The 26915-nt window shown below is 37.9% G+C and overlaps 1 long non-coding RNA gene across 3 annotated transcripts in view; it reads left to right on the forward strand.

The window, feature by feature from the left end:
* Nucleotides 1-26915, forward strand: part of LOC105492813 (uncharacterized) — a 597887-nt gene that overhangs the window by 333496 nt on the left and 237476 nt on the right. For all 3 annotated transcript variants that reach the window (XR_011606732.1, XR_011606730.1, XR_011606731.1), the window contains one exon: nt 14503-14612. This is a non-coding gene — a long non-coding RNA (uncharacterized lncRNA). The remainder of the gene's footprint in view (nt 1-14502; nt 14613-26915) is intronic.

Raw genomic sequence — 26915 nt, forward strand, 5'->3', positions numbered from 1 at the left:
GCTGTAGATTTTTGAAGGGAGGAATGTTTCTAGAGTTTTGCCAAAACTATAGTGAAAGGAGACAGTGTTATAATGTACCTGGAAAGAGGACATTGTCAAAGACCTTCTCTGACTCATTTTACAAGTGCATAAGAAAACCTGAGATATTTTTATCACTCCATTTAAAGAAACAAGGAATTTTAAGGGAGTGACAGGATCTCTGGGTTTGTCTAGTCTATATCCGAGAGAAGAGACTGGTGGTATTGACCATATTAGCTCATGAGTGAGGAGAGGCGTAACTGCTTCTCTCTAAGGATGTCTTTCATGATGAAGGAAGCTGGGAGAAGGTAAAGACGCCCAAGAAAATAACACATGTCACCAAGCTAGAGGTCATCTGGAGTGAGGTAACTAGGTGAGAAGAACAGGCAGAGATGCTGGCCATCACTGACAGGTGGGATGTTCTCCAAGGTAAAGCTTACCTTCATTACCCTAATTCCTCCTCTTCCTCCCCACTTCCTCCTTCTCCTCCATCTCCTTCTCTGGATCTATTACAGGTAGTTAGATAAGCATAAATGGGACAGGAGAGGGCTCTCCCCCATCCACTAAGAATGTTGGGTGATGGTTCAGCAATTATCACATTGTCTCTCTAAAAGTAATAAATTGGGAACCAGCACCAGGGAGAGATTATTCGTGATGGTTCACACCTGTTGCCCTAAAGTGTTAATTGAATGCAGGTGCAGTGAGAAGCAACTTCCTGGGCATGTGTATTAAGAGACAAAATGGTGGGGTATGACCTTCTGGGGGCACGCAACCAGAAAAGGGAGGAAAGCCTCAGATGAGCACGCATACAACTTCCTAAACTCACTGTGGATGCTCACCTCCCAAGGGTAAGGAGGGCACTGTGCATGCAGGCAGCCCACCCCGAGGGAGGAATCATGGGAAAGAGGTCAGCCTATAAAGTCCTAGGATCAAGGTTAAACACTGCACTTGACCTTCAGGTGCCCACTTGGGTCTCTTTCAAGTGAACTTTATTTCTTGTTCTGAAGCCTTTCTAAGTAAACTTCCACTCCTGTTCTGAAACTTGCCTCGGTCTCTTTTTCTGCCTTATGCCCTTCAATCAAATTCTTTCTTCTAAGAAGGCAAGAACTGAAGTTCCTGCAGACCCATATGGATTCGCCGCTGGTAACTTGGATACCTTCCACTGGTAACATATTTATAGGAGTAGCTATTAAACAGGGAGGAAGATGACTCTCCCAGAATCTGACCAGGCCTTCCTTCTCAAGGTGCTTGGGATGAAGGACTGAAGTAAAAGTCAGTTCAGGTGGCAGCTTGCCACAGCTTACCTCAGGTCCCTTGATCCATGAAGTAAGGGGAAGTGGGACAAAGAGAATTAACTCAAGTTTGTGATTGAAGCTTCAGAATGAAATGGAAGGTTATTAACTGAAAGTGATGGGAAATTTTATGGAATCTAACCAAGATATAATTAAGAGATGGAAAAGAGAGATTTGAAAAAGCAGAGTTGAAGGCAGTGATTGAAAAGAAAGAAAATTTTATTTTTATATCCCTACTGAGATGGGACCTGTATTAGTCTTCCAGGGCTTCTATAACAAAATGTCACAGACAGAGTGTCTTAAACAACAGAAATTTATTTTCTCACAGTTCTGGAGCCTGGAAGTCTCAAATCAAGGGGCTGTGCCAGGCAGTTGGTTGCTCTTGAGGCCTCTCTCCTTTGCTTGCAGATGGTCACCTTCCAGCTGTGTCCTCACATGGTTCTGTTATCTGTGCGTGTGCATCTCTGGTTTCTCTTCCTCTTCTTATAAAGACTTTAGTCGTATTGGATTAGGGCCCACTCTAATGACTTCATTTAACCTTAATTACTTCTTTAAAGGCCCTGTCTCCAAACACAGTCACATTGGGAATTACGGCATCAACATAAGAATTGGAGTTTGAGAGAGAAACAATTCAGTTTATAACAAGACTAAAGTGGTTTCACATGTGAGGCATCTGACTTGTAGATAGAGGCATTCACATATGCTACATGTATGATGAAGGTAGCCAGGGTGATGCTTACATGAGTGGGAATGATGGAGGCTTGGAACATGAGGAAATGACATTGTGGTGAGATGTATAAGGCAACCCATGACCCCCAAAATGCCAGAAGGATCCTGAGTTGTTAACAGAATGTTTCTTTGACTATAATAATGATAATGACAAAAAAATTACTAACATTTCATGAGAACTTACTATATAGCAGGCAGGGATGAAAGTTCATACACACATTTGGAAAACTTAACTTTTACTACTGGTTATTATTCTCATTTTACAGATAAGGTAACTGAGACTCAGAGTGCAAAGATCACCTAAGGGGTAATGGGGGGGCCAGTATTCCAGCCAAGGTAGCCTGACCTCACATATTATGCCCTTAACCATACCATAAATCAGTCATGCTTTATGGTTTTTCTGGCCAAAGCAGGAATAGCAATGGAATCCATCTTCAAATCTGTCCACCTCTACCTTCTTAAGGTCAGCCTGAGAAGGGACTCTGACTGCTCTGTGAGGGGTGGTGGGCTTAACCATGGCCACAGGGGGTCTTCTGTGATGAAGGAAACCTGGGAGAAGGTAAAGACTGCCCAAGATAACCACACATGTCACCAGCCTAGAGGTGAGGTGACCAGGTATGAAGAGCAAGCAGAGTGAGCACCCACTTCTTCCTGTAGCATTCATTCTGTGATGAGCTGAAGACCTTTTAATGCTTTCCTGCTTCTTCTCTTTCTAAAAATTTCAGCCTACCTTGAAAGAATATATAGCCTTGGAAAACAGCAATATGGTGACCTGAATATCACAAAACTCATGTTACTAGCTAACATGAGTCTCTCTCTCTTTTTTTTCTCTCTCTCCACACACACCCAACACACACACACACACACACACACACACACACACACACACAGTGTGTGTATGTGTGCATAATTCATGATGATAAATGTATATGTCCTAGTTAAAAAGAATATTGTGTGTACTTTCCCCAAACTTTCCCAAACTAAAATTTACCTATATTTCAAGTTGTGGAGAATGTGGACTAAAGTAATGTTTAATAACTTATAAAACCTTTTCTAAAAAATTAAAATCAGATTAAATTGTATCACTTGAATGTTTTAATTAGGGAACAATCACTGATGGCTCCCAAATGAGCTCATCATTTTCTGTTTCCTATCTAGTTTTTTTTTCTTTTTTCTTTTCTTTTTTTTTTTTTATTACAGGCCAGTTTGTTCACTAAAGTTTGACAGAGAGTTTGGGGGAAGGCTCTCAAACTTTTTTTAATAGCTCTCCACAAAGCTGTATGACCTTAACTCCAAACATGGAAAAAAAAAACACAACAAATCCAACAGTCAGAGACGACTTTCCAGTTTTACTCAGCCACCCACATTACAGAGGATGAAATCGAATTTGAACCTGTTTTATATTATTGTTTTTGAAGTTTTTTGGCTGACCAGAGAAAGTTACTTTTATGAAGCTCTTAGAATAACGAAGATGTGTTCAGCACCTGCAATGTAGAGATAAGGAAACAACCTCACTTTTTGCAGCAATATCTTAAATGAGGTATTCTTAGCAGTCTTGGGGTTGGTTGCTCCCACTAGAGAAAAAGAAAGAAAAACAGAAAAAAGGAAAGAAAGAAGAAAGGAAAATTTGTGCAGATGAATGGAACAATGTAGCATTGATTTTTCTCCCTTATTTCTAAGAAAATTCATTCCTCAAATATTTGAAAGGTAGGAGCAGACACCCAAATCATATGGGCATTCTAGGTCAGAGTTACAAGTCTTAAAACCCTGCAGCAAAATAGATCTGCTATTTGTTAATTGTGGGTATTAGCAGAGCTGAAGACTGACATGCTAACAGAGGACAAGCAGGCAAAACAATTATGTAAAGAAGGCTAGAAATATGAAAATTTTCATGTTCCTTTTAGTTAAATTTTCTCTGACTTTTGGTAGACTTAGGACATTAAAAAACAGTTTTGTACTCCAAGAAAATAATGTAAATATAGTGATAAACCGAATTATACAATTAAACTCAGTGAAGGGAGACAATAAATTGGAGTATTGTATTGGCTGTTCCTACGTAACAATGCATTTCCAAATATAGAGATTTAAAATGACCATTAATTTGGCTTATGACCCTTTGGCTCAATAATTTGGGTTGGTCTCAGTTGGGCAGCTCTGCATTTGGCCTATCTCATTCTCAGGTCTGCTGCCAGTTGATGGTTGGCTGGGTAAAAACTGATGACTTCACATTGGAATGGCTTGTCTCTGGTCCGTATGCTTTCTCAGCTTCCAGCAGGCAAGCCTATTGTTCAAATGGAGATTGAATAAATTTCCAAGTTACTTTGTCTGGAAGTGTATAAGGCCTCTTGAGGCTATATTCAGACCTGTTTTAACATCACTTCTGCCACATTTTATTGATCAAACTAAATCAGAAGACCAGTGTAGAGAAAAAGGATGAATACATTGGTCTAACCTCTTGATGAGAAATGCTACAGTCTCGTTGCAAAGTGGAATGGACACAGGAAGGGGAAAATTATGGACACCATGTGTATTAGTTCATTTTCACACTGCTGATAAAGATATACCCGAGACTGGGTAATTTATGAAGGAAAAGAGGCTTAATAGACTCACAGTTCCACATGGCTAGGGAGGCCTCACAATCATGGCAGAAGGTGAAAGGCACATCTTACATGGTGGCAGGCAAAGAGTGAAAGAGAGCCAAGTGAAAGGGGTTTCCCTTATAAAACCATCAAATCTCGTGAGATGTATTCACTACTGCAAGAACAGTATGGGGGAACTGCCCCCATGATTCAATTATCTCCCACCAGGTCTCTGCCACAACACATGGGAATTATGGGAGCTACAATTTAAGATGAGATTTGGGTGGGGACACAGACAAACTATAACACTATGCAAACAAACAACCATAGAAAGACACTGAAGAGTAAATGTCATGATTTTAGGGGCCTCTGCTCATAGTAATTGTCAAGTAGCAATTCAGATCCCAAAAGATTATAATTTCCACTTGTCCAAGAAAAAATCTCAAAATATGACTTTAATATGAAATTTCCATAATTTAAAAACGTTAGCTTACAGTTTTGTCATGCAACATCCATCATTTGGGCAAAGAAAACATGTCCACAGGTGGGAAATAACCTGCAGACCATGTGTTTGCAGACTCTGTTATAGGAGTGAAAGACAAAGGCTGGATTTGAGTTTTGATGTCACTGAGCTGTATGGACTGAAGGAACGCTCCTTTCCTTACCCATCAAAAATAGATGAAAATATCATCCATACAGTTTTGTTGTGAAGATTAAATAGGATGATGCAGTTGAAATTGCATTAAAAACTATTAAAAATATATGTAAGTTATTTTTGCCATTGTTATTTTAAAAATGTATCTAAGGTAGTTTATAGTTACAAAATTATCTCTAATTTTTATTTATTTATATCAAGAGTTGGCAAACATTTTCTATACAGAGAAAAATAGTAAATAGTTTAGGCTTATGGGACTATAGTTGGTATCACAGCTGCTAAGCCTTGTAACATAAAAGTAGCCATAGATAATATATATATAAAGGACAGTGGCTGTGTTTTAAAAAATTTCATTTATAAAATCAAGATTGGATTTGTTCCATAGAACAAGATTTTCTGACCCCTGCTTTAGGTTAATAATCCACATGAACAAAGACAATGTCATTTTTAACATCAACCTTCCTTGACTCAACCGACTTGGTTAAGTCCCTTGTTATACATTGGTATTGTCTACTCTAGTTTCCTTCCTTACATTTTTCATTACTGTAGTTCACAAATAATTTGTGTAATTTTTTTTTAATTCTCTTTACCCAATGAGACAGTGAGTATTTTGAGATGAAGAACTATGTCTTTCTTTGTTTACAATTGCATCTTCAGCAACTGTAACATTATAGATGCTCAATAGAGGTTTGTTTAATGAATTTGTGAACAAATATTCAGTCGTCATTAGACTATGGGTGTCATGGTGTTCTTTCCCTAATATCTATAAAGAGTCATTCTGATCACAGTATGTGATGATATCTAGTCCTCATTTCAGACATAGACACCTTAATGAAACAACTTGGATTTAGTTACCTACTTTATATGGCATTATTTTATGCATTCTCATTTGATATGGTTGGACTTTGTGTCCCCACCCAAATTTCATCTTGAAATATAACCCCCATAATCCCCATGTGTCAAGGGAGAGACCAGGTGGAGGTAACTGGATCGGGGGGTAGTTCCCTCATGCTGTTCTCATGAGTGTGAGTGAGCTCTCATGAGATCTGATGGTTTTATAATGGGCTCTTCCCGCTTAGCTCAGCACTCTCCTTCTTACTGGCTTGTGAAGAAGGTGCCTTGCTGCCCCTTCACCTTCTGCCATGATTGTAAGTCTCCTGGGGTGTCCTCAGACATGCTGAACTGTGAGTCAATTAAACCTCTTTCCTTCATAAATCACCCAGTCTCAGGCAGTTCTTTATAGAAATATGAAAACTAATACATCATTCTTTATTTACCAACCATTCCAGTGAGTCTCTTACAACAAAAGAAGGTGTGGACATTAAGGACTGAGCCTGGAATTTTAGTCAAAAGCCAGAGAAAACAAAAATTTATCTTCTCTCAAAATATTCCTCTGTCTTTTGTCTTCATCCCTGGCTGTGGGATGGATAGGGGTGCTGGAATTTACTGAGTGCCTTATAAGTACCAGTCTCTGTAAAAGCACTTTAAACATACATTATGCATGTATTTGTTCCTCCTTTTATTCATTAATTCACTCAACAAATAACTGAGACTGTTTTTAGCATTGGAGATACAGTGAATAAGGAAATGAACAAAATCCTTACTCTTGTGGAGCTTTCGGCTATGAAGGATAGAGGCAGATAATAAACAAGATAAGTGAGAAAATTATGCAAGTTTAGAGGATAACTAATATGGGAATGTAGGGAGGATGGGAAATGTCAGGATGGATACAGGAAAAAATTCTATTTGCTTCTCACTATAGTTCTGTCTTCTCCCTATAGCTGTATCTCCCAGTGAGGCATAATTATCCTCATTGTACAAATGAGACAGCAGAAATTCAAAGCTATACCATTAGAAATGGGGAAGCTGAGTTTCAAACTCAAGTCTATCTGATTCAAGAGCCCATGCTACCTCTAAGGAATCTTTCTGCCTCTCTTGGATACCAAATAAGAGAGACTGGTGACAGTCCTGTTCTTTTCTCTACCACCAATGTTTTGGCTTTAAGTGAGTCTATGTTCTTAATATCTACGCTCGAAGGCTATGCTATAAAAATGTGAGACGACTGAGAATATATTAAGGTGGGATCATGGTGGGTTAAAAAATAATAACTAAGAGTGTTGTTTAATGGGGTTTCTGTCAGCAGGAAACGTTAGGGATAGAAGTGAAGTTGGGGTGATCACTGAAACACAGGCTTTGCTATAATTGTCCACATGTTCAATATTTTTATCTCCTCTGTGAGAAGAGACATAGACACTTACTCAGGCTTCTAAAGGTACAAAGTGGAGGTATTTGTTAATGTGTTGGATGACATAGCCAACATGTGAAAGAGAATTTTCACACACTAGAACAGCAAACTGAAACGAGCTGCATGAAACTAGAAATAAATATTAAACTCTGCCTATAGGTTAAAATAAATTCTCACAAGGAACAGTTAGGTGAGACTTAGCTTGACAGTTGCTTTTATAAAACAACTTGGAGGGTTTCATCAACTACAAAGTAAATAAGAACCGGCTAGATGACACTGCTGCTGATATGCTCCTGCATCATGGGCTTGCCACATATTTTATGAGAGAGGGACAAATTATAGCTGCAATGCAATATTTTATGAAGAACAGCTGGATAAACAAGCTTGGGATGTTTGATTTCTAAATGCATAAATGTAAATCTTTTTTTAACTTTAGAGTCATATTTTTACATGAAAAACAGAGGATATGTGGTTTTTATGGACCCAGACAACCAAATTGAGACCATAAAGATAGAAGTGGCTAGACAACTGATTTTAGCCTAATAGAACTTTTGAAAATTCAGAGCTATCCATAAATGGAATGAGTGGCAGAGTTGGTGGCATACATTGAGTCTTTACTTTTTCCCAGACCTTGCAAGCTTTGTGGGCATGTGTTATTATCATTTCTCTTTGTAGATGAGAAAAACTATGATAGTGAAGCTAACTATTTTACGTAAGAACACACAACTGTGTAGAGGCAAAATGTGAATTCAGGGAAATGTAATTCTAAATAAAGACCTCTGAAAAATCCTCTCCTCCATAAATGAAATGAGAATACTGGCCCAAAAAAAATGTCAAAACAAACTTTTTCAGAACTCTAGATGTTAGTCAGAGACTTGAAGAAGTCAGAAAAACATATATTTAGAAAAAAGCTAAATATCAGTAAGAATAATGGGTTTTTGGCATTTGAACTTGCTCTGTTTCCATTTCCTCCTACCCTGAAACATGGTAGACTTTAAAAACAAAAGCCAATGATTGCAGTAAAAAACAGAAGCCTGGAAGCCACTGGACAGAGAAGAATATGTTTGGGGTTATTTCAAAACCTACCTTCAAGAGAATAGACATTATTTGACTTGTTCAGTGGTTTTCTGTAAGATAATGCCATCTTTATTCGACCAGACCTGAAGCTTGGCCAGTGTGAAGAGTCTTTTCTCCAGGGACATTTGTCAAAAACAATCAATGGTAATTGTTTAATATCACAGCTTCCTGAAGTGGTTATAGTTGTGGAAATAGGCTGACCAAAAACATTCAAAAGGAGAAGCTTGGGGGTGAGTTGTGCAGAAATGGCTTTGAAAAGCTCCAACATGTTTACATAAAACTAGAAGGCCATATGCATTTATAGGGCTGAGCACACATACAGGGTTATGCACATGCTTAGGAAAGACCTCAGAAGGCCCAAAGCAGTCATCTTTAACTAATTTTGAGGCTTCGTCTAAACAGGAACTGAAGACTATGAGAACTGTAATACGTATGATGAGTATTGAAGTTGTATCCTAACAAGCATACAGATTCCTTTGGAAAAGACTGGGAGACTTACAGTTTTCAGGAGTTCAAGAAAATCTCTGTCCAATCACTAGCCACATATAACAAAAGTATAAACTATATAATTACTTCAAAGAAACTACCAAAACAACAACAATAGCAACAGGAAACCCTGGGGAAAAGAGAATGTGATTGCTAGTGTTGCCACATTACAGTATTAAAGATGTCCAAATCTCAACATAATATTATAAAACATATGAGGAAACAAGAAAATACAGCCCATACACAGGGGAGAAAAGCAGTCAATAGAAACTGTCTCGGAAGAAGCCCAGACATTAGACAATACAAAAATATTTTACTAGAGTTATTTTAAATATGTTCAAAGACCTAAAATAACTGATGGACAAGGAGCAAAAGGAAACCAGAAGAAGGGTGTTTGAACTATATAGTACATCCATAGATAGAAATTATAAAAGGAAACAAATGGAGAACCTGGAGTTGAAAAGTGACAAAACTCATTACAGAAGTTCACCAGCAGATCTGAGCAGTAGATGGAAGACTTGGCAAAACAAAGATAAGTCCATTGAAATTATCCAATCTAGAGCAGAAAAAATGATGTGAGAAACAAAACTGAATAGAGACTTCAAGATCTAGGAAACATCATTAAGACTACAAAAATATGCATAATAGGAGTCCTTGTAGGAGAAAAGAGAGAGAACACAATATACATGATGGTCAAAATTCACTAAATTTGATGAAAAACATTAATTGACACATCTAGGAAGCTAAACATACTCCAGGTAGGATAGAATTAAAGAGCACCACATCCCGTCACATTATAATTTAATTATCCATAGCCAAAGACAGAGAGAGAATTGTGCATGATAGATATATAAAAGGTTTGTCAATCAAAAGAGACACATAATTTTTAAAGAGCATATAAAGAGATACCACTTCATCCTAGGATCCTATACTTAAAAAGCAGATAGTACCAAGTGTTGAAGATGACGTGAAGAAGTTGAAAGTCTCATATAGTGTTGTTGGGATTATAAAATGGAGGAGTTACTTGAAAAACAGTTTAGCAAGTCATAGAAAATTTAAACATAGAGTTAGCATATAACCAAACAAACCTACTCATAGAAATATACTCAATGTAAATAAAAGTATGTATACACACAAAAACTTGTATATGAATGTTCTAGCAGCATATTCATCATAACTAAAAAGTGCAAACGATCCACATGTCTATCAACAAGACTGTACAAGCAAAGTGTGGTATATTCATACAATGAGATATTCAGTTATAGAAAGAAATAAATTATAGGCTATAACATAGTGAACCTTTACAATGTTATGCCAAGTGACAGAATTTAGACACAGAAGTCCACATACTGTATGATTCTATTTATATTAAATGTCCAGAATAGTCAAATCCATAGAGACAGAAAGTAGTTTAGTGGTTGCCAAGGGCTGTGAGGAGGAGGAAATGGGGAGTGGTTACTAATTGGTACAGGGTTTCTTTTTGCAATAATGAAAATGTTCTGTAATTAGATAATGCTCGTGGTTGTACAACATTGTGAATATCCTGAAAATCACTGAATTATGTACTTTAAAAGGTTGAATTTTACGTCATGTAAATTATATCAACAACAACGCAAGTCCCCACTGAGGAGCATTCTGTAAAATACATGACCAGTAATCACCAAAACTGTCACAGTCACCAAAACCAAGAAAAATCTGATGAACTACTACAACAAAGATGAGCCTAAGGAGAGCTGACTACTAAGTGTTAACGATAACCAAGATGGTACCCTAGACCTTAAGAAAGGACATAAAACTTAATAAAGGAAAAACTGAGGACGTATAAAGTATGGACTCTGGTAACAATTACATATCAATATTCGTTCATTAATCAGGCCAAATGTACTATAATAATCAAAGACATTAATAACAGGGGTAACTGAATCTGTAGTATATGGGGACCCTTTGAACTGTCTTCAAAATGGTTTTATAAATCTAAAATTATTAATTAAGAACAAAAGAAACAATTGAAGCATAGCAGTTGGTAAAAGCATTGTTTAGGCAGAAAGATATTGTCGAATGAAGAATGATGCAGAGAGGTTTGAATGCCTGGTACTAGATGTTTTTCAAACTTATCAGTACTTACATGCCTGGGAGAGGAATTTAGGAAGGGAATATAATGTGGTAGAAAGAAAATAAGTTTACAGGATGTAAAGATGTACATTTGCATCTCAACCGTTACTAAACTGAGGAAGTTTTTTGTTTGTTTGCTTGTTCCCATTTATCCTCTATAAGCCTGTTTTCTGACTTACACTGTGGAAATAATGATACAGATTTAAAGCTCTGTGCAAAAGATTACATGAAAAGCTATGTGCAAAATTTTGGCCTTAAGATCTAGATTACAGTAAGTTCATAACAATGTTTCCTTTTTAACTGACTAAAAAAAGTTCATTTAAAATTATTAATTTAAAAAGGACACTTCGGGTTTTTCCCGCAGGTTTCTCATGATGTATTTAGGTTGCAAATTTTGGGCACATCTGTCAAAAGGCAAAATGAAGTCTGGTGTGATCCAATACGTTTGATTTTAAAATGTATAAACCAAAGCCAAAGTATTGGCAGCAATCGGGCTGGGTCTGGACATTCTGAAATTCTGAATGGCTCATTGTCTTATTGGATCTCTAACATGCCAAATTCTAAATGAAATTTGGAAATTTTTTTAATTTTGATTTTTAGTTTTCATTCCAGCAGTGCAGATGTCTGTAGCCATCCTCATTATTTCCATCAGCTGTTGGTTTATGGCATTACATTCACCTCTATTTCTTGTTCCAAGTCATGCTCATTTCATGTCTGCACATTCAACCAAAGATGGACTGTAAGCCTTTTTCCCATGCTGGCAATGGTATTTGCTAATTTATCCACTCGAATCTTAACATCTGCTTCCCTCTTTATGCATTAAGAAAATTGTACTTAATGGACATGCTGGTCAGTCTTTTCAGATGCAATTCAGATTAGATGGAAGCTTCCCCCATTTCTCCTGGTCTGTTTCCAGACTTGCTCAGAGTACATTGTCTGCAGCCTACATCTCTTAATTACCTGTGCCCCCACTGGCATTTATTATTATTCTTGTAAATCGTCATTACCTACCTGGCGTTTAGGCCTGCACATTTGTGTGCAAAAGGATCCAAGAGGACCCTTCACCATTGTGTGGCTGTAATTATTAGGGACACACAATAATGACTTTGGACCCTGCTGTTTTTGTGCAGTAATTAACAGGTGGCAAGCTTTTACTGCAACATTTTCCCCAACAGTTACCGGAGGAAACACTGACATCTGGGTAAATAGATTCAACATTGAAAAATGGCCTCTGAAAGGGCCTCGTCATCTGACCCTGCCAGTAGCCTGAGTTTGCCAAGTTTCAATACACTACATACATTTAGTACAGGAATTACGGTTATGCCTTTTAGAGTCATTCGATGTGTATCCAAATTCTGGCTCTCCCTCTCTCTGGAACATGATGAGATCTTTACAAGGGTTAGCTTCCGTTATTATGACATTGCTGGACTGGTATACCTGGTATAGTCTTTGCTTCCAACTTCTTACCATGTCATTCAGATCCCTTCATTGTCTGATGCTAGCTGTGCTTCAGCTACCTCCAATGTGACTTTATCTGTAGACATTCTGGACTAGTTACCATTCGCAAATGTGTCTGGCACAACAATAAATTCCAACAATTATTATTATCATTTTAATTACTCTTTTTATTGCTTGAAACATCCCATTCATTCTTTTTTTCCAATATCCTAGGCATCTATTCATTCTTTAATTTGAAAACACCCTTTTTAGATTTCTTTAGCTTCATCTGTGCCCCCAAACCTTGGTGTCTTGCTTAGCCTTAGATGACAACTTGGCAACTGACTCTGTATATTTCTCCCGATGCTCAAGACTAGACACACGCTGCTCCCTTCACCATAGTCCAAGACTTAGATGAAACACAGTGCTATGGAACAGCAGCTTTCAGAGAGGGCAGGCGGTTCTGGGGAGTTATGTACTTGTGAGCATACTTTGATTAGAAGGAGAAAGAATATGAAAAGAAACTAGAAGATAAACATGTCTTTCTTCCTCTTCATTGGATTATACCAAACATGACTTTCTGCCATATAGGAGGCACACTGTGTGGCCAAGAAGAGCTGCCTGAGAAATGATGGGCTGGGTCTCTGTGAGACTTGTCATGGAACAATGGCAAGCATGGCAATTTATTTTACTTTGCTTCTCTTCCTTGCTTGCCTCATTTTATGTTTGCTTTACTCTTGCTGCTCTGGGGCTGTACTTCCCAACAAAGCAGTATCATGTAATACTTTCCCTCTGTGTTAGTCTATTTTTATGCTGCTAATAAAGACATACCCGAGACTGGGTAATTTATAATAAAAAAGAGGTTTAATGGACTCACCATTCCACATGGCTGGGGAGGCCTCACAATCATGGTGGAAGGCAAGGAGGAGCAAGTCACATCTTACATGGTGGCAGTAAAGAGAAGGGAGCTTGTGAAGGAAACTCCCCTTTGTAAAACCATCAGATTTCGTGAGACTTATTTACTATCATGAGAATAGCACTCAAAATTCAATTACCTCCCACCGGGTCCCTCCCACAACATGTGGGCATTGTGGGAGATACAATTCAAGATGAGATTTGAGTAGGGACAAAGGCAATCTATACCATTCTGCCCCGGTCCCTCCCAAATTTCATGTTCTCACATTTCAAAACCAATCATGCCTTCCCAACATTCCCCCAAAGTCTTAACTCATTTCAGCATTAACTCAAAAGTCCACAGACCAAAGTCTCATGTAAGATAAGGCAAGACTCTTCTACTTATGAGCCTGTAAAATCAAAAGCAAGTTAGTTACTACCTGGATATAATGAGGGTACAGGCATTGGATAAATATACCCATTCCAAATGGGAGAAAATGGCCAAAACAAAGGAGCTAAAGGCCGTGTGCCAGTCTGAAATCCAGCAGGGCAGTCAAATCTTAAAAATCCAAAATGATCTCCTTTGATTCCATGTCTCACATCCAAGTCACAGTGATGCAAGCAGTGGGTTCCCACAGTCTTGGGCAGCTTTGCCCCTGTGGCTTTGCAAGGTACAGCCCCTCTCCTGGCTGCTTTCACAGGCTAACAATGAGTGTCTGTGGCTTTTCCAGGGGCACGGTGCAAGCTGTCACTGGATCTGTTATTTCTTCTTCTCACAGCTTCACTAGACAGCGCCCCAGTAGGGACTCTGTGTGGGGGCACCCATTCCACATTTCCCTTCCACACTGCCGTAGCAGAGGATCTCTATGAGCATCCTGGCCCTGCAGCAAACCTCTGCCTGGACATCGAGGAATTTCCAAATCTGAAATTTAAGTGGAAGTTCCCAAACCTCAACTTTTAATTTCCATGCACCCACAGGTTCAACACCACGTGGAAGTTGCCGAGGCTTGGGGTTTCCACCCTGTGAAGCGATGGCCTGAGCTGTACCTCATTGCCTTTTAGTCACAGTTGGAGTGGCTGGGACTCAGGTAAGCCAGTCTCTAGGCTGCACACAGCAGGGGGACCCTGGGCCCAGCCCAGGAAACCAATTTTTTCTCCTAGGCCCTGGGTCTGTGATGTGAGGGGCTGCCATGAAGACCTCCGACATGCCCTGGAGACATTTTCCCCATTGTTTTAGGGATTAACATTCAGCTCCTCTTGCTTATACAAATTTCTGCAGCTGGCTTGAATTTCTCCTCAGAAAATGGAATTTTTTTCTAATACATTGTCAGGCTACAAATTTTCTGAACTTTTATGCTCTAATTCCCTTACAAAACTAATGCCTTTAACGGCACCCAAGTCACCTTTTGAATGCTTTGCTGCTTATAAATTTCTTCTGCCAGATACCCTAAATCATCTCTCTCAAGTTCAAAGTCCCACAAATCTCCAGGGCAGGGGCAAAAGACCATCAGTCTCTTTGCTAAAACATAGTAAGAGTCACCTTTGCTCCAATTCCCAACAAGTTCTTTATCTCCATTTGAGACACCTCAGCCTGGATTTCATTGTCCATATCATTATCAGCATTTTGGTCAAAGCTATTCAACAGGTCTCTAGGAATTTCCAAACTTTTGTTAAAAATCCAGTGTGATGTGGCTACCATCTGGCCCATAGATTGAATTCTATACCATTACTTAAGGGCTTCCACATATGGGTCATCAAGTTTTAATTTCTGGGGAGAACCCAAGAACTCTCCTTTCAAACATTATTGTCCAAAGGGATAGGCCCAGGAAACCAGAGTTCTTGAGACTGCATCAGAGCCTTCAGAGTCAGGGTACATATTGAGACCCTTTGGGCATGATAATTGGGGCCCACCGTAGCTGGAGTTGAAAGTTTCCACGGGAAAGGGGAAAGGAACCACTTTCGCTTTTCTTTCTTATAAAACACATTTATTCTGTCTCTCTCTTGCCCCATATGTCAGCTATAGTAACATAACTTATGAAGATGCCTTTTTAGAAAAGGTAGGGCTAGGGAAGAGCCAGGGGAAGGAAAGCATGGAAGGGGAGGCTTTTTTAGAGGTAAGAACAAAAGAAGCCTGTGGGGACAGTACTAAATGTTCCAGCTTAGCTCACTAGAGTAGAAGAGCTGGTAGGCCATTGAAAACCAATAAGGTGGAAATAACAACTCTTATTTCCTCTGGCATGTCCACTATACCTATTACTTACAAGATGTAAGTATGGCAGTGTCTTTGGCCGAGCAATCAGAATGAGAATTCTATCCAAGAAACAGAGCTCATCATCCCATGTGTTTTTTCCCAGTAATTCTTTAAAAATTATCCAAAACAGAAAATGTAAACTTTATCTTGAAGCTTAGCGTTCTGAGGGACAGGAAGTAACATAACTGGAAACCTATGCTATTAGATTGACCCATAGTTTATCGAGGGGCAGGGGCAAGCAATTCAACAGAGTGGTTTTATAGGAGTTGAAGTAAGAAAGTATGCAACTTCTTTCTGTTTACATCCTACCAACCAAATATAATTTTTCATCAAGTAAATAATTGTTATTGATATTTTTATTATGAATATACTCATTGAGTAAATTAGGGTGAATGGCAATGGTCACCATGTTAGGATAGAGCTAAAATATTTGTTAAAATCAGAACAACGAGTGTGAGATTCAAAGCCAGACAACCTGGGATCAAAAGTCAACGGGTCTGAATCTCCCTTTCTTCTTTAACATTAAAATATATTTTAATCTACAATTTATAATTGCATATGCTTATATTGTACAAAATGATATTATGATTTATGAATATAATATGGAATACTTGAATCAAGCTAGTTAACATAACCATCATGTCAAATGCTTAACTTTTTTTGTGACAAGAACATTTGAAATTTACTCTCTTAGCACTTTTGAAGTGACTAATACTCTATTGTTAACTGTATTTACTATAATGTGCTATAGATCTTAAAACAAAGTATTTCTACTGTCTGACAGAGATTTTATAACATTTGACTATCACCTTCCCATTCTTCCCACCCCACAGCCTCTGTAATCAGCACTCTACTCTCTGCTTCTATGACTTTGATTATTTTATATTTCACACTTACATCATGCAGTGTTTGTCTTTTTATCCTTGACTTATTTCACTCAAAAGAATGCTCTTCAATTCCATCCATGTCATCAGAAATGATAAAATTTTCTTTTTTTAAGACTGAATAGTATTCCATTGTGTGTGTGTGTATGTGTGTGTGTGTATATATATTTGTTGTTGTTGTTGTTGTTGAGACAATCTCATTTTGTCACCCAGGCTGGAGTGCAGTGGCACAATCTCAGCTCACTGCAACCTCTGCTTCCCAGGTTCAAGCAATTTTTGTGCCTCAACCTCCCAAGTAGCTAGGACTACAGGCACGCACCATCATTCCTGGCTAATTTTTGTACTTTTAGTAGAGACGGAGTTTTGCCGTGTTGGCCGTGCTATTCTCAAACTCCTGACCTCAAGTGATCTGCCTGCGTTCACCTTCCAAAGTGTTAGGATTACAGGCATGAGCCACTGCATCCAGCCTATACTACATATTCTTTATCTATTCATGGGTACTATTCAATACTTTATTCATAAATGGATTAAAAAAGTATATATACGTAATGCATGTATTGTCTATATATACTACACCAAACAAAATCTTCTACATAGCAATGGAAATAGCAGCGTGCAAAGGCAACCTACAGATTGAGAAAAAATATTTGATTAGGTTGATTAATGTTGATTTCTTAATAAATAGTACATACATAGGTTGATTTCTTAACAAATAGTACTTCAGTGAATATGGGGTGCAGCCATCTCTAAAACAAACTTTTCAAATCTTTTGAATAAATATACATAAGTAAGGTTGCTGGATCATATGGCAATCCTATTTTTAGTGTTTTGAAGAACTTCCATAGAGTTTTCCCTAATAACTGTACTAATTGACTTTACTGTTTGCAGTGTATAAGGGTTCCCTTTTCTTCACATCCTTGCCAACACTTATCTTTCATCTTTTTGATTTTAGTCATTCTGACAGCTGTAAGATGCCATCTCATTGTTGTTTTAATTTATGTTTTCCTAATTACTACCAATGTTAAGCATTTTTTTTTCATACATCTGTTTGCTGTTTGTATGTCTTTTTCTGAGAAATGTCTATTCAGGTCCCTTGACCACTTTTCAGTTGGGCATTTTGTTTTCTTGCTATTGAGTTGTTTGTGTTCCTTATATATTTTGGATATTAACCCCTTATTGGATGTATGGCTGACAAATATTTTCTCTCAGTCTGTAGGTTGTCTTTGCACAAGGTTATTTCCTTTGCTATGTAGAAGATTTTGAGTTTGATGTAATCTCATTTGTCTATTTTTGCTTTTGTTGCTTGCCCTTTTGGGGTCAAATCCAAAAGAAAAGCATTACCTAGACCAATGTTATGTAGTTTATCCCCTATGTTTTCTTCTTGAAGTTTTAAATTTCCTAGTACTTACATTTAAGTCTTTAATTCATTTTGAGTTGATTTTTCTATATGGTATGAGATAAGAATACAATTTCATTCTTTAGCACATGGAAATCCAGTTTTCCCAACAGTATTTACTGAAGAGACTATCCTTTTCCCATTGAGTATTCTTGACACCTTTCTTGAAAGTTGATAGACCATATGTACCATGCATAAACCCATATTTATTTCTGGGCTCTCTATTCTGTTCTATTGATTGATTGATGTATCTAATTTTTTTTGCCATACCATGCTGTTTTAATAACTGTAACCTCATATTACAGTTTGAAAACAGGTAGTGTGATACCTGCAGCTTTGTTCTTTTTGCTCATGATTTTCTTTACTTATTTGGGTTTTTGGTGATTACATATGGATTTTAAAGTTTCTTTTTCCATTTCTATGAAAAACGACATTGGAATTTTGATAGGGATTACATGGAATTTGTGAACTGCTTTGGGTAGTATGGATATTTTAACAATATTATTCCTTCCAATCCGTGAATGTGAGATATCTTTTTGCTTATTTGTATCTTCTTCAACTTCTTTCATCAACCTTTTACAATTTTCAGTATACAGGTCTTTTACCTCCTTGGTTAAATATATTCCTAAGTGTTTTTGTTGCTATTGTAAATGGGATTGTTCTCTTGATTTCCTTTTCAGATAGTTTATTGCTAGTGTTTAGATATTCTACTGATTGTGTGTGTTGATTTTGACTACCTCCTCCCTGCTTTCCAACCCAGAGACAATTGGTCACTCTTTTTTGTCACTGTATGTCCCATATGTTATCACATGTGTGACATAAGCCTTTTTACCTCATTAACTGTGAGTTTTTAAGGTAATGGACTCAACCTTGGTAATAACAAATGTTTCAAGAAGGAGGGGAGGAAAAGAAGGAGAAAAGGAGGTGTTATTATCAATTTTATAGCCAGGAAAGTTTACATTCAGATAGGTTAAGTGCATGTTTATATGCTATTTCTTATTTCCAGGCATAAAACATAAAACTGAGGCTTAGGGAATTTAAGCTCACTTATTCCAAGAGCTCCTGGTTAAACTTCAAACCTAGGGCTTTTAACAACAAATCCACTATACTTTCAACGTAGGGGAATACACTTCGTATTGGTTAGGAGCTTCAGCAGTGAGTCAGGTACCCTGGGTCCAAATCCTGGCTCAACTACTTGCTATCTGCCTAACATGGGGCATGTCTATAAATCTCCCTAGTCTGCAATTCCCTCACCTGAAACAGAGCAAATAATATTCTCCATCTTATGAAATTGTTGTAATTATTTAAGTGAAAAAATCCGTTTAAAACATTTAGTATGGTGCTCAGCTTCTAGTTGATAATCAAATATTAACTGCATTTATTATTGTTTCTTGTTGTACAATAGCTGAATAATACTGCACTAAGAAAGTGGAAAAGATTAATTCCACATGAAAGAAAGCACTATCTATCCTCATCACCCCCATAATACTGTGATAGGTAGTCAGGACTTTAACCCAAAGCTAGAATTTCCTGTTCTCTACCAATCTACCCTTATTCACTACTTCTAATGTTTGCCACTGATTGACAGTACAGAAAAGGAATTTTAATATCCTTGGGGAAATTGACTTTCAACTATTAACTATAAGAAATGATGGCATCCCTGTCAGTTAAGTCTCTCAGCTTCACTTCTTCCTTAATTCTAAGACTGAAATAAATAAGTCATTTTCAAGGATACCCACAATTACTACTACTACCAGCAGTACTAATATAAATGTCTACAATGTATCTCACACATACAATGGCCAGGTACTTTATACACAATATCTGTGCACCTAGTTGAACCATCTTATTACTAGAAGTATGAATATCAATGCACCCATTTTACTTTTCCTAATAGGCACTTGAACCTCCACTAGGCTTTGTTCGCAGACAGTCTAATAGCTGATACCAATTGAGCATCATCCACACTCTGAATTTTCCAGTTACCCTGGGAGCTTGTTCACCCCCAAATGCCCAGTCTGTTACAAAGACAAGGCAGAAGAATCAATGAAGTCTTATATGTCCGCTAACTGTGGCTTTCTTTGTAGTCCCATGGGTCTGGCTTCATCCGGGCTGTTGCTGTATTGATGCCTGGGCTCATCCTCTTTCTTCTGATTCCAACAATGGAGTGACTGTCATCACTTGCATGCTTAGTAACGACTCTCAAAGTGTAGTGCCAAGCTATCGTCCAGATGAGCCTCCAGGCTATTCTGCATAATGTGAAACTCTACGCCCTGATGCTGAACATGTATGAGCAACTCATACTTATTGCGTTCCAACTCCCCAGTTGGGACTGTGGAGTTCATTTTTTTTTCTAATTGACCATATTTGGACCATTCTAATACAACAGAGAAATTGTTATCATGTTGACCCTTACAAGGGAATGGTGGTAGATTCTAAATCTCCCTTCTTCTAGGATATTTTTAAATTTCTAGGCCCTATAGTTACTGTAGGGAATGTCTCAGAATATGAAAACAGTATTAGGAAAGCACATGTTTTGGTAAGCACAAATTATTCATATGCTCTCTCTGGGACCATAGAGATAGTTTTACATTATATTTGTTTAACCTCTGTGTTTATTGAACATTATGCAGCAGCTGAAGATCCAAGCTCATTTTCCTCCTAGGTCAGAAAGCAGCTGGAAGCTTCTCTTCGTAACACTCTTTGAGTATTGTCTCATCAGCATCCTCATCAGCAACAGATTTAAGTCTAAGTAGCCCTTCAGGTAGTTATTATTACCCTCATTTTTTGTATAATGAAGTAAGTAATAGAGGTTATCTACCTCTGAGTCACGCTGCTAGGAAGCAATAAAAAGTATGATTCTAATAGAAATAGGATATTAATTCAGATCTACCTGACTCTAAGAATCTGGCTCATCTGCAGGGCTTGTCCTTGTTCCAGAGTCTAAGAGCAGCCACATTTGTGTCCTTCTTCAAGGTGAAATGCTTGAGCTTAGAGGACATTCCTTTCCTCTCCCCTTTCAATATTTCTCTTTCTTACTCTCTCCTTCTCTCTCTGCCTGTCTCTGTGTCACATACACACACCAAATAAGAACTTTGTCCAGGATTGAGCACCACTGTAAAGTCTAAAATCTTATATTTGTCTATGCTCTTTATAGACAAAAATCTGCCCCCTTCTGAGACCTAAGAGAGTTCCATTCAAGGCTCATACTTCTCCACAGTTACGGTAGTCACTTGCTTCTGTAGAATCAAAAGTTAATAGGGAAAACTTCAGATCCCAGTTTCATTCATTCTCAAGGAAACTTTTGGTATTTATTTTCCAGGAGGCTTCAGATTCCCAACTACAGCTGTTCATCCACATGACCACTAAAATAATCTGATGGATGAAGGCTAGTCTTGATGAAACTGTAGGAATAACTCCTTCATTTTTTTTCAAGCAAGGTTAGGAAAGTGATTGGATCGACCCCTGAAAGCAAATCCCATCTCCCCGCTGGAAGGCAGGGCTACATCCTAATATCGGGTACTTGTTGCCAAGACTGCTATGCAAGTTGCTGCCAAGAATTATAAATCTTTTACTAACCTTCCTTGACAGCTTGTCACTCCCCTGCCCTTTCACTCGAAGGACGCTCCTGACTCTCAGTGCTATATATGTTGAGGGTATTCTAATCGATTATCTGAGACCAAAAGTTTTCATAAGTGACTCATGGAGTGAATTTCTTGAGTGAGTTCTAATTTTCAAGTGCACTTAAAACAGAATTAAAAGAATAATATATATTCAACAACATCTAAAAATAATTTAAATAGCAACACATTTTAATAGCCATGGCCATTATTATTTATAGCATGTCAGCTCTATACTATCATTTTAATTGTTAACTTTTTAAATTATTATTATACTTTATGTTCTGGGGTCCATGTGCAGAACGTGCAATTTTGTTACATAGGTATACATGTTCCATGGTGGTTTGCTACACCCATTTTTTTAATTGACAAATAAAATTGTACATATTCATAGTGTACAACATGATTGTTTGAAATATGTATACTCTGTGGCATGGCTAAATCAAGCTAATTAACACATGCATTACTTCACTAGCGTTTTTTGCAAGAACATTTAAAATCTGCTCTTTCAGCAATTTTCAAGTGCACAATACATTTATTAATTATAGTCACTATATTGTACAGTAGATCCCTTACACTTCTTCCTCCTGTCTAATTAAAATTTTGTATCCTTTGACCAACATCTCCTCAATCCCCCTGTCCCACAGGTCCTGGTAAAACCACTCTACTCTCTATTTCTATGAATTTGCCTTTCTAACATTCCACATAAGTGACACTATGTGGTATTTGTCTTTCTTCTGTGCCTGGCTTATTTCACTTAGCACAATGTCCTTCAGATTCTTCTATATTGTCACAAACGACAGAATTTCCTTCATTTTTAAGACTGAACAGTGTTCCATTATGTATATACAACATTTAAAAAATCCGTTCATCCACTGATAGATGCTTAACTGATTCCATATCTTGGCTACTATAAAGAATGCTGCAATGAATATGGGAGTGCAGATATTCCCTTAACGAACTAATTTTATTTCCTTTGGCTATAAACTCAGTAGTGGGATTGATAGATCATATAGTAGTCCTACATTTACTTTTAGATGATCCTCTATACTGTTTTCTATAACAGCTGTACTAATTTACATTCCCACCAATAGAGTGCCAGTGTTCTCTTTTCTCCACATCTTCACCAACACTTGTTATTTTTTGTCTTTTTGACAATGGTCATTCTAACAGGTATGAGGTGATATCTCATTGTAGTTTTAATTTTCATTTCCCTGAGGACTTGTGATGTTGAGCACCTTTTCAGATACTTGTATGTTTTTGTTTGTTTGTTTGTTTGAGAACTGTCTATTCAGGTCCTTTGCCCAATTCTAAATTGAACTATTTGTTTTTTTGGTATTGAATTTTTGAGTTTCTTATATATTAACTCTTTATGAGATATATGACTTACAAATATTCTCTTTAATTTTGAAGGTTGTCTTTTTACTGTGTTGATTATTTCCTTCACTGTGCAGAAGCTTTTTAGTTTTGATATAATTTTATTTGTCTGGTTTTGCTTTTGCTGCCTGTGCTTTTGGGTTCATATCCAAAAAATCATTGCCCAGACAACTGTGACAGAGATTTTCTCATATATTTTCTCCTAGTAGTTTCATAATTTCATATCTTTCATTTCAGTCTTATTTATTTATTTTTTTACTTTTTAATTTTTGTGAGTACCTAGTAGGTATACATATTTATGGGGTATATAAGATATTTTGACATAGGCATACAATACATAATAATCACATCAGCATAAATAGGGTATCCAGAATTTAATTATTTAATTCATTTTGAATTGATTTTTGCATATGGTGTGAGAAGAGGGTTGAATTGCATTCTTCTGCCTATGGATATTGTTTTTCCAAAGCAATTTATTGAAGAGATTATCCTTTCCCCATTGTTGCTTTTAGTACCTTTGTCTAAAAACAATTGAATGTAAATGTGTGGATATTCCATATTTATGGTTTGAAATAATTAATATTTAAAAAATATTCGTACTACCCAAAGTGATCTACAGATTCAATGCAATCCCTATCAAAATTCCAGTGACTTTTTCCACACATATGGAAAAAACAAACCTCAAATTTATATTCAGTCCCAGAAAACTAAATAGCCAAAGCAATATTGAGCAAAAAAAAAAAAAAAAAAAAAAGACAAAAGAAAAGCTAGAGACATTACACTACCTATTTCACAATATACCACAGATCTATAGTAATCAAAATAGCTTGATACTGACAGACTAACAGACTCACGGAAATGTGACAGAATAGAGAGCTTTGATATAACACACTTTTACAGTCAGTCGATTTATACTGTCGATTTTTAACCTATATATATTGTTCTTAATAGCACTTTATAAGAGGGTTATAAGTATTATTATCCTCACTTTACAGACGATGAAACTGACACTCACAGAAGTCGTTACCTTCTAAGGCCACGGAGAAGCATAGTTGAAGTTCAAACCAGGCTGAAATGAGTGAAATCTGTGATTTTTTTGTAAACATACACTTTCTATATTAATGCTTAATTTATTTCACTGTCTCTACTATCTCTAATAGGTCACTAATCTATTTCTGTACCTTTGAAATCCTACTGTGTTATGAAACTTAACAGTTATGTTCAATTCAATAAATATTTATCGACTTTCTGCTACATATAAAAATACAATATCGGGTTCAGGGGCATTGAAAAGTGATGTTAGAAAACATCCTGTTTAAAAAGTAGCTTAACTTTTTGTAATCTTGATTTCTTTTGTAAATGTTTCATTTATATTAATGATAACTTAAGGACTTTAAATGTATTTACAACTTACCGTGTTCTAGAAAATTTTACATATTATTTTATTTAATCCTTACAACAATTCTGCCATACCCACTTCATAAAGATAAAATGACTTCTCCCAAATCATCAAGATTGGTGCCACAGTCACAGTTTGATTCTAGAGCTTTCCAGCTCTTAATTTTAGTGGACATTTGTCAATGTCTGGGATAATTTTTTTAATTGTCACAATTTAAGGGAATTGGCATCTAGTGGGTGTAGGCAAGAGATGCTGTTAAAATCCTTCGGTGTTCAGGCAGTCCCCAGACTAAAAATATTAGTAGTGTTGAGGTTCAGAAACTCTGCAGTACACCAGAAAGTTTTCTAAGAACAAGTGTTGTATTTTACACATTTTTAGTACCAGATATGTTTGTAAAGTTGTTCAGTCTTATAGCCAGCATTTTAATAAACATTGAATTTCTGTTATGTATATGCAGGGTTTTGGTTTAGGTATTTTTTCATTTATTTGATTATCCAGTATTTATTTGAAGCACAGTTTCCAATCACTAGGAATTACACACACTCATATACTGAGTGCTCTAATATGTGCAAAAGGGGTTTCTGAGACTGTTTTTAGAGCAAGTGGACAAGTTAACTCATATGGTTGTTAGCATAAATTCAATAGAATGCTTTTGTTGTTATAAGAGTACTTTTTTCTAACACGGTGAAACCCCGTCTCTACTAAAATACAAAAAAAAATTAGCCGGGCAAGGTGGCAGGCGCCTGTACTCCCAGCTACTCGGGAGGCTGAGGCAGGAGAATGGCGTGAACCCGGGAGGCGGGGCTTGCAGTGAGCTGAGATCCGGCCACTGCACTCCAGCCTGGGCAACAGAGCCAGACTCCGTCTCAAAAAAAAAAAAAAAAAAAAAAAAAGAGTACTTTTTTTTTTTTTTTAACTTTCAGGAGCTTCAAAGAGAGATAAGAAAGGTACTACAGAGAAAAAAGAAATGACATGTGTATTAGTCTGTTCTCATGCTGCTAATAGACATACCCAAGATTGGGTAATTTATAAGCAAAAAAAGTTTTAATGGACTCACAGTTCCACATGGCTGAGGAGGTCTCACAGTCATAGTAGAAGGCAGAGGAGGAGCAAAGCCACATCTTACAAGGTGGCAAACAAGAGAGAGAGAGCATGTGCAGGGGAACTCCTCTTTATAAAACCATCAGATTTTGTGAGACGTATTCACTGTTATGAGAACAGCATGGGAAAGATCCACCACCATAATTCAGTTACCTCCTACTGGGTCCCTCCCATGACATGTGGGAATTATGGGAGCTACCCATTCAAGATTTAGATGGGGAAAGAGTCAAATCATATCATCATGTTAACTTCTTCCTGCACTGAGTACCTACAAAGTCTGGTGAAATTCAGGCCACAAGCACTTTTATTTTGCAGCCTAAGAGCTCAAGTATAGCCCTGAGTAGGCAAGAGGAGGGAGCCTCTTCCTCGATATCCTGCCCCAGAGCACCTTCTAGCCTGGCCACCATAAGAACTCAACATGGTCTCCAGGAAGGTTTACAAGCTCATAGCAGCAGAGTCCTAGAAACACCTGACCTTGGCAGTGGTGAAACCCTCAGCAGGGGCTGAAGCAGAGATTCAAAGGGCTGTGCTTGACAGCTCCAGAAGAACTTATGGGATTTTGGAGGTAAACAAAGACCATCTTGAGAAGAGGTGGTCAGGCTAAGGCCCTGAAAACCATTGCATTTTGGACAGGACTGATAAAATGATGGTATTTAAGATCAAAGTCTCCTGGAAACTGGGATGTTTGGATTTCATAAGTGAAAGACATAGACGAGGGGCGGAGCAAGATGGCCGAATAGGAACAGCTCCAGTCTCCAACTCCCAGCGCGAGCGACACAGAAGACCGGTGATTTCTGCATTTTCAACTGAGGTACTGGGTTCATCTCACTGGGGAGTGCCGGATGATCGGTGCTGGTCAGCTGCTGCAGCCCGACCAGCGAGAGCTGAAGCAGGGCGAGGCATTGCCTCACCTGGGAAGCGCAAGGGGGAAGGGAATCCCTTTTCCTAGCCAGGGGAACTGAGACACACAACACCTGGAAAATCGGGTAACTCCCACCCCAATACTGCGCTTTAAGCAAACAGGCACACCAGGAGATCATATCCCACACCTGGCCGGGAGGGTCCCACACCCACGGAGCCTCCCTCATTGCTAGCACAGCAGTCTGTGATCTACCGGCAAGGCAGCAGCGAGGCTGGGGGAGGGGCGCCCGCCATTGCCAAGGCTTAAGTAGGTAAACATAGCCGCTGGGAAGCTCGAACTGGGTGGAGCTCACAGCAGCTCAAGGAAACCTGCCTGTCTCTGTAGACTCCACCTCTGGGGACAGGGCACAACTATACAACAACAAAAGCAGCAGAAAACTCTGCAGACGCAAACGACTCTGTCTGACAGCTTTGAAGAGAGCAGTGGATCTCCCAACACGGA

The sequence above is a fragment of the Macaca nemestrina genome, chromosome 8 (genome assembly GCF_043159975.1).
Source record: "Macaca nemestrina isolate mMacNem1 chromosome 8, mMacNem.hap1, whole genome shotgun sequence".
Taxonomy (NCBI): Eukaryota; Metazoa; Chordata; class Mammalia; order Primates; family Cercopithecidae; genus Macaca; species Macaca nemestrina.